At 44.8% G+C, this 13,049-nt stretch overlaps 1 long non-coding RNA gene across 1 annotated transcript; it reads right to left on the minus strand.

Moving 5' to 3' along the window:
• Positions 1-388: 388 nt before the first annotated feature.
• On the minus strand, positions 389-12,649 carry LOC134521184 (uncharacterized). The gene is made up of 4 exons (XR_010072672.1): positions 12,507-12,649; positions 4,815-4,895; positions 4,553-4,689; positions 389-907 (listed from the first exon to the last, which is right to left on the minus strand). It is a non-coding gene; the product is annotated as an uncharacterized LOC134521184 (long non-coding RNA).
• Between the last annotated feature and the right edge of the window lie 400 nt (positions 12,650-13,049).

The following is a 13,049-nucleotide window of genomic DNA, read 5'->3' on the forward strand; positions in this document are numbered from 1 at the left end:
AAGTAACAAGTTTCTACTCTTCCAAAAAGAAAGAAAAAAAAAAAGAAAAAGATTACAAAAAATTGAGAATACATACAGTGTTTTCTTGCCTTGCTAGAAGCTTATGGCAGATTGCTGTAAATGCCATATTAGCATTCCACCTGTGATAAGAAATATGCTCTTTTCTTGAAATGCAGTAGGAAAACCTACTTTCCATGAGTTAAGATGTGAAAGGCCTGAGATGCTAAAGTAACGGAACAGTTACATGTCTCACCAGCAGAGCATGCTTCGGGCTTCACTACACACTGAATACAAATGCAAAATATGCAATGTAGAATTTAAAAGGAATCTCTTTAAGATAATAGGATCCCTCCTTTATCAGATTCTTTACCGTGTTTCAGGTCTTGAATGGTCTCAGTGTGGTGCATCTTCTTGGTTTGATGCCGATGTGATAAGAAATGGATTTAAATACCAAATCTGGGACTAGACATTAACTTTCCCAGATTTCTAAGACTTTAAAAACTTGACCTGGGTTTTCTGAAGAGCACCTCAGATGGGGTCTTAGCCTGAAAAATCAAGATAAGAGAGACCAAAAGAATGACCAGCAGGCTAAGACTCCTAATTACAACCCTGTAATCGATGGTATCCGTAGCCTTAGGCAACTACTTTCAGCCCTTTGCAGTCTGACGGTGGAGGAGGAGGAAGGACCAATAAGCAGCAGTACAGAGGCGTTTTGATGTGCATTATAACTTGCCATTTCATGTGGAGAGAATAGTCAGCGAGCCCTGATGGACTGGTTAAGTTTAAAGTACTACAGAAATCTCAATATCCACTCTAAATCCCCTGCAGTCCATTGTCTTCCTGATCCGTATCCTTAAGCAGTATGCTCAAAAGTAGAATTTCTTCTGTGGCTGCCATTCTCCTCCTCCTATATATGAAATGAGAAAAAGCATGCCAAATGAACAGGGGTTAAAAAAAACCAACAGCAAAAACATACAAAAGTGCACTATCGGCATCACTAAGCACAGCCTAATTGGTAAAGACCTTCCAGAAGCAGTCAAAACTAAATCTGCGCTTTGAAACAAGAATAAAATTGTCTGCTTAACCAGTTATCGATCCCGTTTCTTTAAACTAATTACTCAAGCTATTTATTCATCCTGATCCTGGCAGCAAAAAATAAAAAAGAAATTATATGTCATCGTAACTGGTAACAGACATCCTTAAACTTCCTCCTCCCCATTCCCGTCCTCAGGAAGGCCTGGCATTGCATCCATGCTCCTCTTCTCTCCCTTCCCTTCTGCTTCCCCGGGCAAGCCCCGTCCTGACTCCTTCGCTCTAGGTACAGTGCTGCTGAGCAGCTCATCAACCTCAGCGCGCGCCTTTACTCCCTTTGTAGCAAACTACATGCGCTGCATAATTTATGGCTTAAACATCTTTAAAAGTAGACAACCAGCGATGAGAAGTCTAGCTTCCCTTGGTTGTATTTTGTAACATCTTTAGCAGAACAAGACGACACAAATAATTCCAACAAGCTTTCTTCTACTTTCTTCTACTGTTAGCAGGTTATAGCTAACAAAAAAGCATCACACTGTAAGATTTAGATATTCTTGAGAAAACATTTGTCCCCAGCACAATAACACCACCAGCCCTGGGGCTTCCGTTAGCAGCTCAGCATGGTGCTGGGAGCCCCTGGGCTCAGCCCTGCTCGTGATCCAGCAGAGACTACAGGGTAAGCTTCAAATACAGGAAAGACCCCCGAGCTTCTGTACATAAATCCCTCTAAAATACCTCAATATTTGACTCACCACTTGCATAGACAGCACTAAGGTGTCTGAAGTACACAGAACCACCTTACGGCTGTAAAAAAAGTAAGTCCTACTGAAAACTTTACGTGCTCACCTACTTTTCAGCAGTGGGAATATACTTCTGTCCTGAAATTGGCACCACTTCGCTCCCCAGAATCGGTTCGTATTAAGATTGCTGTGCCCAGGATGAACGCGGTCATTTGAAGAACTGGGAACAAAGAAAATGCTGCAGCTCCAAGACAGTCTTAGGTTTTCAGATGGAAATGCAGGTGGCCTCACCTAGATGGTCTCTGTTCATACACAGACACGCACACACACGTCTGTCAGCCCCTTGGAGAACACTGAACTGCCTGACGTGGGGAGGCTGCAAATGCTTTTTAATTAAACCCTCAGGTGAAGACACTGTTCAGATATGAGCTGTTCATACAGAACATCAAGCACAAGAGACTGACTTTTAGAGGAGGGACCCTGGAGATCATTCTTGGAGTGTGCAAACCATCTCAGAAACTACTGAATCACTGAAAGATTGAGTGCGGTATTTCCAGATTCCTTGATTGCTTCCACTTATACCTAAGCATGACCTCATCCTCCTGTTACGAGACTCAGATGTGATCAATTATTTTCACAGATGTGCCCCTAGGCGTCTGATACGGTGGAACACATGATGCAAAACACAGTGATGCATCAGACCCTGGGGTAGAAGTCAGCTGGCTCCGTAGTGCTGGCATTTGAGTTACAGGATAATATTATTTTAGATTGCTTTTGTGAAGTACAGTTTCAAACCCTATCTGAATGTGAAATAATCAGATATTTAATATTTTGACATGTCTGTGACCACCTTTGACTACTCTATCTACAATGACTGAAAAGATTTTGAATCCACCTGCTGCCAAAAATACCACTTACTGCTGCTCGGCCTCGCGCAGCATCTCTCCTTGCACTTTGCTGTCCCGGTTCAAGACACCTTAAACAACCCGGCAGTCCCATGGAGCCCTGCTGCAAACACGGACCTTCAGTCCTGTTCCAGCTTGGCCACCTTAGAAAATTCAGGTTCAAGAGAGAACTGTGCTCACTTGACAGTCACACAGACCGGTGACGTGCAACTGCCGATTTTAGTCCATAAAAATCATTCTCTCCTGGGAAGTCCGTAGCAAGAGCTTCAAGCAGTCAGTTAACCTTGCCAGGGCTCTGGGATGTTCTTGAGGGTTCTTCTGAATGTTGATTGATAACTGTAATGGCTTGTACAATGCACGTACACCTGCTTTCCTTCTCTGGCTCATTCTCTGAACGCTGATTTCTCTAAAGCAGGGGGATGCCAGCTAGGCAGAGTTCAACAACCCTGCACGTTGTGCACTGAAACACAAGCCTGAGAGGAACGGGGAACAAACGTTCTGCATTTGCTGTCCTTCTTCAAGCCTTACCAAGCCAACAGGAAAGGATCCTTATTTCAATTATCATGCCGTTGCGTATCACAAGATTATTCTCTTCCATGGTGATGTCAGGTGCACTCACCGTTGCTTTCCAGCATCAGCACCTTGTCAGGGAGATGATCCCTGTCTAATGGATCTCATGAGTTTGCATTTTCACCTTGTATTTAACTTTCAACCCTTCATTTACCTACTACTCCTTGCTGTAACCCCAGGCCATGTAATTGCCACAAGAGCTGTAGTCTTAGATTTAGCAGCAGCGTATCTACATACACAGTTTACTACAATGCCTCGTGTTTGCCATGTATGAAACAATCATCTCAGACCGTATCTTTAAACATTCCAGCAATTCTAAAACATGATGCTAGCATATACAAACACTTTTTCATCCGCAGAACTCCAAGCATCTCACAGATGTATTACCACCATAACTATTTTTTTCCGCAGAAAGGGTAATATTTAATGTACAGAGAAAAGACTCTTAATTAAATTCTTGTATTAGAATTGAAGGAGACAACACAGCGGCAGCCATCCAACTGTATGTGCTCTGACAACAATGTGGCTTCGGGACTCCGCCTAAAAATTGTTCAGCGGCAACAAGAAATCAAGTTCCCAGCACTGTGCAAGAAGTGTGACAGCCAAATAAAGTAAGTAACTTGTTCAAGATCAATCCAGAAATCAGCTTCAGTGCTGGGAACGGATCATACTTTGTCTGCTCTCCTGCTCTTTACTTTATTCGCTGACCCCTGTGCCTCCTCCATGAACAGCCTGTCTCTCCTTTGTCTTCATATCCTCCCAGTTCTTTACTCCCTCGCCGTACCCTCCCAGCTTGCCCTCGAGGCAAATGATGCACGTTGAGCAATTTTAACCACCTCTCCAAATCAGTCCTTAGCCGTTTCTGTTAATCACTTTGACATGGAGGCAACAGAATTGAATGTAAATCCTGTGACTCCAAGTTTTCTGCAATTTAGAGTGATGGAGACTTGGCGGCACCCAAGTGATGACTCCTCCACCCCGCGCTCCCTGTGGGGCAGGGCAGGCAGCGCGGTCCCTCTGTCCCACACCGCCTGACACAGCTCCCATATAACCGAGATCACTAATTACTAGTTTCTGCGTAGTTTTGTCCTCCTGTACACCGAGCCCTCTGTTGCAGGAATACATAACCCCAAATCAAAGCCAAAAGCTCCCATATGAAGACAGTCGGGGAGATTAGCATGACTTCCTGCAGCTCTGTTGATGGCATTAAAAATTAATTCATCTCAGTATATCAGCAAAGCTTGCCACAGACACTGAGGAATGCACTCTGCTCTGCTCCATATGAGCCTTATTTTAGACTTATACCTGAGAAGAGAGCTGACCCACAGCAGACGATTCAAATTCCCGTTCTATATGGACGGATTTTTTTTGGCTGTCATCTACAGGCCAGTCCAGCTGCAGATCCCAGAAATGACGCGTTCACAGATGCTTCATTATAACACCTGGGAAGAAATCAGCAAGAGGTTTACAAAATATCTCAGCGAGAAGCTGCCCCTGCCTGTCAGTCTCATGATAAAAGGAGACCTAGGAAGTTCAAATGCAAAAAAAATTGACTTTGGAGACTCACCGGCTTGCAGTGTCCTGCAATATATCCGGAGGCAACAAACCATGTCAAGATGAGTTCAAAGTGTGCAAGAGCCGGAGTGATCTGCAGACAAAAATCAATACAGGCAAACCTGCGTTGAGTAGCTACAGGAGAAATTAGCAAAGATCAGTACCTTAATGAAGAGAATCTTTCGAGAAAGAGGAGAATGAATTGTATTTATTATGCTTCACACTGCCTTTTGAGGCAGAGCTTGCCTAGCAGGGGTGCTATATTTCCCAGATTTCCCCATAATGTCTGTGATTTGTGAAACATCAAGTAGCTGCATTGATAAATTCTTTGACGGAAGTCAGCTTTGCAAAAGTAAGTGCATGCAACTAGTGTAAAGCAGAAGAAAAATGTAACGGACCATGATAGGGCAAGAAAAACAGCTCAGAACAAGATGCGAAGCCTGTAAAAGCAGGTTGTGTTAACAACAACCACGTTGAAAAGATTATGATAATATCTGCCAAGAATTTTGTCTGCCCGGGCAACCCTTCAAGCTCATGGTATTTGTGCAGAGCAGAGAGAGGGTGCCTTTATGGATGTTTATGTGTTCAGAGCAAAACAAAAGGGGAAAAGAGGAAGGAAACACTTTCCAGCTTCAGAAAGCTACATTGGAAAGGGACTACGGTGTTCCTTTAATAAAAACCATCAAAAAGCTGGTTTTACTCAGCTGCTGAAACCCTGTCCTCAATTTCAAAGCCTGATGTTATCTGGGGAGACAGAATGCCATTATCCTGCACGCGCTTTTGCCAGTACCCGCCACCTCTGGAGTGAATTGTGCCAGCGGTGTCACAAACGAGCTGCCGTCGCCACTGATGACATCTAGACAGAGCAACAGATACCGGAGCCTGGCCCACTGCCTCTTGCAGGTCTCCTCCTTTGGGATACTCTTTCTTTCTCCCCCGTGCAAACCACATTCCCATTAGACTCGGGAGACGAACCGCGACTTCAAACACACTAAGAGTGACAAAGCTTCCCCCAAACACATACACACATCGTAAGTTTTTCAGTGTTTTCCAACCAGCAGACATTTGGCTAATTTTATTCAGTCAAAATGTTTTTGCTCAGAAGTGCCTTGATGGACGCTTTCTGTGGAAGAAATAACCCAGATTGAAGCCGCCAAAGCAAAACTACTGGCAGCCTTGTCCCAGCCTTCCTCTCTTTTACCACCAGCACAGAAACTTTCTTGATAGAAGCGCCTGGGTTTCCAGCTCTGCTGCATCCAGCTGGTATCCAACACCCCCGTGCAGATCGCCTAGCTTGAATTAAATATGAAACACAACAAAACTATCCCACCTTTTGCTTAGCTTTTAATCCCCTTCCACTCCATAAAATGGTCAGGGTGCGCCAGTCATAAAAAAAGATATAAAAATCCTAATAACCCGCAGCGTTTCTTCTCCAGAGGGGAATTCATTGTACAGTCCCAGCCTACTCTTTGCCATTAGCCTTGTGATAGCATCCACCGAGCCCAGCAAGGGCAAGGTCTAAGCTACGTGGTAAAAACCAGACAACGCTGTTCACTACCTTGTTGTTCGCTCCCCAAGGCCTGAGCGTGATGAGGTTCGTTTTCTCTTCTGGGCTCCTTTGTTCCTCTGTACAGTCACATCTGTCCTGGCTTCACAGCTACTCCTTCAGCTGACGGATGAAGCAGACAGTGCCTGGGATGCAGAGGATCCCCCAGGATGCAGAGGGAGTGCCTGGGGTGGTGGCAGGAGGTGATGGGGGGACTTCGCTGACACATTTGCTCCGAGAAAGCATTCCTACAGCCTTTTTTTCTCTGCAAGGCTCTCCCCGTTTCACTCTTTGCAGCACCCCTTCCTTTAATTTTCAGCAGGAAGAATCCATTCCAGAAGTGCCTTTTATTTACTTCATTCAGAGCAGTCCAAGACACGGTGTTAAAAAGCACCATTTCCCTTCTTTCACCTGGGCGCCTGGCAGAACCTGTTGGCAGCGTACCAAACCCACGGAGAATTTCTAACTTGGCCATATCCGTACTGTACAGCAAAGACGACGGGAGTCCATATTCCCAATGTAGAAAGCAGAAGAAATTCTGCGTCATCTTGTTTTGAACTGGACAGAAAGGAACGCGCTGCTTTCCCTTCCTCAGCCCTTTGCGAGATGAAATACTGACACTTTCCCATAGGGCATAATCCCTCCTGAAATCCTGCCAAGGATTCTGGACTGACAGACATTAAGCCTGGGAGGAATTTCCACAGAGGCCACATCCAAATGTTACAACACTAAAAAAATACTCTAATAAAGCGACATATTGGTACCCAGGCAATCACATATAAGAGCGCTGCATGGTGGCAAGTCCCAGACACTGTGCACCGCCCTAATGCATGCGATCGAAGAAGAGTGAAGGACAAACATTTACACCATTTACACCTCTTTTGTGACCACGAAGACCAAACCTATGACCGAATTGCTGAGAGATGGATGTTCAAAGGAGACGAATTTCAACAAACAGCTGAGACTAAAGGATTTTCCAGCACCAGCTTTCTCCCGCTGTATCCACCTCCCTTCCTAAGTGAACTCGGCAGCCTGCGCCCAGCTCTCTGCTGCTGCAGCTGCCCCACCATCAGCACCCGTGCTCGCGAGTTTACGACTACATCTGTGTCCTCCCAGTAGATACACCTTGTTGCTTGGGGCAAAACCATCTCAGCCCACACCCCTCTCACCACTGAGCAGCAACAGTTCAAAATGAACAAAGCATCATCTCTCCGGTGGTGTCCTTTGTCACCTTGATACGCACTCGCAGCAGAGCCACCCTGGGCACGAGGGGGGCTGTTCACATCCAGCCGGGACGAGCCATCACTTACCCAGCCCCCTCATACATTTCTTTTCCTGCCAGCATTAAAATTGTCAGATTGGCATTTTCAGCATGAGTCTGCCAAGATGAACTTGAACTACACAGGCATCTGTCTTCTACGCATCAGTATGAGTCTTCTTTCATTGCTTCCAGGGTTGTTAATCCTCCTCCTCTGGGACTGCACCAGGACGGTCCTTTTTTCTTGATAATCGGACTGTCAAACAGGATTCTAGAAGGACAGAACAGTTCATTTTCCTTACTTCTTTATAATTAGGAATTCAGTCCCATCAGAGCAGAAAAGGGACAGACAAGAGTTCAAGGACAATTCTGGCATTTTTTTAATGGCTTTCATAGGTGATTGTTAATCAGAAGTCCATTTCAGAACTTATAATTAAGAGGAATCCTAAAGATAAAGGTAGCGAACGTTAAAAGAAGGATCCAGAGGGGGTAGGAGAGAGAAAGAAGAATCCCCTCACAGTAAGCAGCTAACACAGAACTGTTCAGCCAGCCAAAAATGGGGGACTCATAACACATACGGCAGAGGCACAGGACAAACTTCAGAGGGCCAAAGGCTTACAGAAGGAACGGTTACCTTCAGTGTCCCTTCAGCCACAAGACTTGTGTCCCACGAGCAACATAAATCACAGCAGAACTAGACTGGGGTATAAAAAACAGGCACGGACATAAATCATTGCAATGCCTCGCACTGTCTTGACTCGAGTGTAGCACAATCAGTGGCACGCATGGAACAAGAAGAGAAGAAAGAAGGTAATTCCTGCTCTGCCAATCTTTTTTCCCCCCATCTACACTGCTCATACAAATTTTAATGAAATGCAGCCACTTCTACAAAACACAGAACACGAACAACTGGGATTTTTTGACATGAGGAAGGGAAAACACAGGGGACTTCCAGTTTCACTACAAGACACCAAAACTAGATCTATCAAACAGCTATGTCTGCAGAAAGTGAAAGACCATAATTTACCATCCCACCTGAAAAACAATTTTCAGCAGTATAAGGCTGCTAGCAGCAAGTGTCTCGCTGGTTTATTGGTAAATCACAAGAGAGAGCATCTTCAGCTGAAGCATCAATGCCAGGCAATGATTTCTACATAATCCTGTGCTCACAGCCTTGGAAAATTGCCTGGGTGTCCCAGCAGAATCAAACAAGATAAAGAGAGAGTGATTCAAGTAATGAGTAATAACAAGGCCTGGAAAAGACTGCCTGCTTAGAGACAAATGTGATATTTGCAGTAATTAATAAATGTGACAAGACAGAAAGGAGCTGACAGTAAAGTATGAACAGGTTACAGTTCGGATCTGATGCAGTTTCAAGTTTCCATTCCCAATTTGGAAGTTCTGAATTTTATTTTTTTAATTGTTTTTAAAAGTTAATTCAGGGCTCAGCTTTTCATGTCACCAGAGGCGAAGAGGATTTGGGGTTAGAATTCAGCATGCGGTCTGACAAAACTCACCTACTAGAAAATATTCATTGCGGGGTGAGGTTTGATTGAATCCTCCAATAAGAAAAGTCATTCATTCTGAGAACAACTTCTCTCTAAGCAGCAAATTGGAGTAGTCTAAGACTAGTTTTCTATTTTCATTGCCGGTGCAGTTTCGCAAGACCCGTGTTCATTAGCGGTCCCTAATAATCCCCGCAGGACCTGTAACCAGACGTATGTGGGAGAGTGAAACATAGTACTGGTCCCGAGGAGCATTCCTGAACTTCATTGTTTATTATTACAATTCACCTAGAAACTTGAACCATGACAAAGCCATCCCTGGGACAGACGGCGTATAAACTGTCCTCAGAAAGGAATCCCCTGCTCCGAAGGTGTTATAACCTCCTAAGTGAAGCATAAGAGAGGAATGAGAGATGATTGTTCAGGACCACAAACCAGCTCAGCAACACGACTGGGACCCAAACCTGAGTTTTTCTGGCTCCCAGGCTGCAGTTCCATCAGCCAGCTCAAAGGAACGCAGCACGGATATCTTCACTCGTGGAATCTAACGTACATCACCCAGCTCAGGCTCTTCAGCATCAGCCAGCGAAACTAAGCATACCCCGAGATAAATGCCACCCCCGCCGCATCCTGGCACGACAGCAGGGACAGAAGATGCACCCAAGGCGCTGGTTGCTCGATAGGTGGCTGTGGGGAAGAACAATCCGTGGCTGGGGCTTGCGGATCCATCCACGTGGGGATGCTGAGGCCACACAAAGCCAGCAGCGCCAGCTCCGGGTGACATCGCCATGGCTCTGGGTGACATGGAGAAGAGGAGGGCACCGGGGGCCCTCCCGTCCTCTTCCTGTATCTACACAATCAGGCCGCGATCCCCCCTCTGTTTTTATCCTGGTGACAGAAGGTGAAAGCTTGCTATTCCCAGCCACGTTTATTTATCACTTTACTCCGGTCTCCATGGAAACAAGCCATGATATTACCGGCTGCAACCGGGAGGTCGGGAGGTCTGCAGAAGCTGCTGGGAGCCAGTGGCACAGCGCAGAACAAATGCTAAAACTAGAAAAGTGTAATTTCTCTGCAAAGAGCAATGAAGTAAGTGGCAGGAGAGTTGAAAAGCACTAAATGTGAGAGGCTTGAACTTAATACCACTTCAATTATTTAACAAGATTGTCTCGTCTATGTATTTGGATGAGTATGATCAAACCTCGGGACCGCTGAGGTCGTCTCATCACCGCACACAGACAGTGCTGGCATATTGTATCTCTGCACCCACTGGGCACCTTTCAATTGCTTTTTATCAGCCTTCTCTAGAAAAGACGAACAAGGAAAAAAAAACCCAAAGCCAGACACTCAGAGCTGAGATTGATCCTACAGAAATCAAGGACATCGGGTCAGTCCAGACTTGGCTCTAAACAAATAAACACAGAAGAGAGTAATAACACGGGGATGTAGGTGGTAGGCACATGCCATTCAAGGCTGCATCTGCAGTTGGGGACAGTTTTGCTAGGGACCGGAGCCAGATTGTATGATTAGTTCAGTACCGTCAAACTCTCATGAGCTGTTTAAATGTCTAAATTGTGAAGAACGTGAAATGTCTTCCCTTATCCATTTTGTAAGCTAGAGAAACATTAAGTTAAAACACATCTTTCAGACCAGGACCACAGGAGTAGGCAGGAGACACTGGTCTGTCCCACCTCCAGTATTTTATGTTTCACTCACAGAATGTCCATCATCCACTGCCCAGGAGAGATGCACACAGCAGTTTGCCTCTTCTCCAGAACGAGCTGATGGGAATGTCCCAACAGATCTTCTGTCTTTACACCCACCTGATATCCCTTGCTCGTACCTGATAGTAACCGCAAATGCAACAATCTCCTAACGAAATTCCTTGACACAGCTTGCGTACATCTCAGACCCAACTTCCTAAGGAAGCCTGGGAGAACTCTCTAGGAAGGGTGGCACACAGCAGCCTGTTACAATTTATAAGAACCATAGACTCTGTTTTCATGGCCAGAGAAAACCATTTGAATCATTTCATCCAATCTATAACAAAGAGCATAAACTATATCCTTAGTACAACCTCTTGTCTGATCGACAGAGTCGAATCTAGAAGGTGAGCCCAACCAAAAACCCTGGTTATAAGAAATAATTGCAATGCCCTGACAGGGTTTCCTGCAGTTCATCACTGGCATAATTAAAAATGAGAACCCTACCTCCAGTCTTGCTTCAGCTCAAGTTATGTTACGCATTTGCCACGCTGAAGAGCAAAACCAGATTTGTTCCCCGTGCATAGACTGTCATGAAGTCACTCAGAACCTCTGCTTGCTAAACTCAGTACATTCAGTTTCTGGAGTCTTCTGGTAGAAGTCCAAAAACCAACTGATGGAAAAATTTGCTGCTGTATGTCACAGAATAAACATATGACAGTGGTGGGTATCTTAAATATGTATTTGTTCATTTTGCCTCTGCTTCAGACAGGCCATTCCCACTGCACTAAATTGCAAAGATTTTTCCACAAGTACCTAGTAAACACCTGAATTCTCTGAGACGGAAAATTGTTAGTGATCTCACAGTAGACTGAAAAGACTCTGAATCTTTAATAACCAGGTCTTTAAGAAAGGACAGATTATTTTCAAGTACTGAAGTGCCAAGTTATTCAAAGTTTTCAGCTGCTACAGAGTCAGCAGTGGTCCCAAAAGCTCACAGAAGGTGCCAGAGAACCTTTCGTGAGGCTGCCTATGAGCCATGAATTTTTATTTTTTCATAATTTAATTTGGAATAACATGCAAAACTTGCAGGACGCATGTGTAGCATCAGTGCAAAGTGGCTTGTTTATTTGTTTTCTGGCCAAAAAGCAACAGGTGCTACTACTGAGAATGTCCCGAACACAAAGAATTGCAAATGAAGTCTACTTCACAAAGAGTCTGGGGACAGATTTTCAAAAGCAGCTTTGATATATTTGCAAATTCTGCGTAGGCATGCTGGTGAGCATCACCAGCGCTTCCAACACAGGCACGTGCAAACTGCTGTAACTGTCGCCATAAGGGGTTCTGTGGGGCCAGGCATCATCCTGCCAGCAGCAGTTGTACCCAGGCACTGCCCGCAGCAGAAGTATTATTTAGAGTTGTTCAAGCAGAGTCACACACTTGCTTTTGAAATTCTGGCCCAAAAGGTAAACTGGAAAAGTCGATATCCATCAGCTTATTTTTAAGAATCTAAAATCCAGACTGCTATAAAGAACAACTGATTTGCTCTTCAGTTTACACAGAAGCTGCTGTAGCAAGTATTCATCCGACAGAGCACATTACACCGTGTGTATGTGATCGAACGTACATTCAAAGGACATCATCCCTTTGGGAAAGTCCTGCAGAGTTTAGGAAGAAATACAAATCTACTGACCGTTTTAAATTATGCTCAAGAGCCCTGTGCCAGAGGAGATTTACATCAGCTTTGTACCTCGTCCGTCTCACACCAAACTGTACTACGCGCTCGTGGCGGAGGCAAGCCAGTGAGGCTGTAACATAAATATGCCCAGAGGCAGCACATCCATATTGCCCTACCGAAAAGAAAGAACAAAGAAAGAAATCGGAACTAATTAGTACTGTAATGTGTCTGGGGCTAGATTTAGCGTCATGCAACAACCACGGGCAGCAGAGGAATGAAGAAAAATGGAGCCAATTTGTGGCTCGGTATTTATTAGCATTTAGATAATATGTCCCATCCATCATATACAAGGCATGTTCCAAAAGTACCAGTGCTCCTGCGTCCTGAGTGCCCAGAACCCTTGTAAATCGCCTTCCTCGGATCTTGCAGAGAAGAAAACACATTCATCTGGATACAACCGCTGGGCAAAGACATTTTTTTCCATGTGATGGAAATAAAGACTGATGATACAAAGGAGTCATAAAAGTAAGAGGCTGCAGATTAAGACAGAAGGAACCC

Source organism: Chroicocephalus ridibundus, chromosome 9 (assembly GCF_963924245.1).
Source record: "Chroicocephalus ridibundus chromosome 9, bChrRid1.1, whole genome shotgun sequence".
NCBI classification, from domain to species: domain Eukaryota; kingdom Metazoa; phylum Chordata; class Aves; order Charadriiformes; family Laridae; genus Chroicocephalus; species Chroicocephalus ridibundus.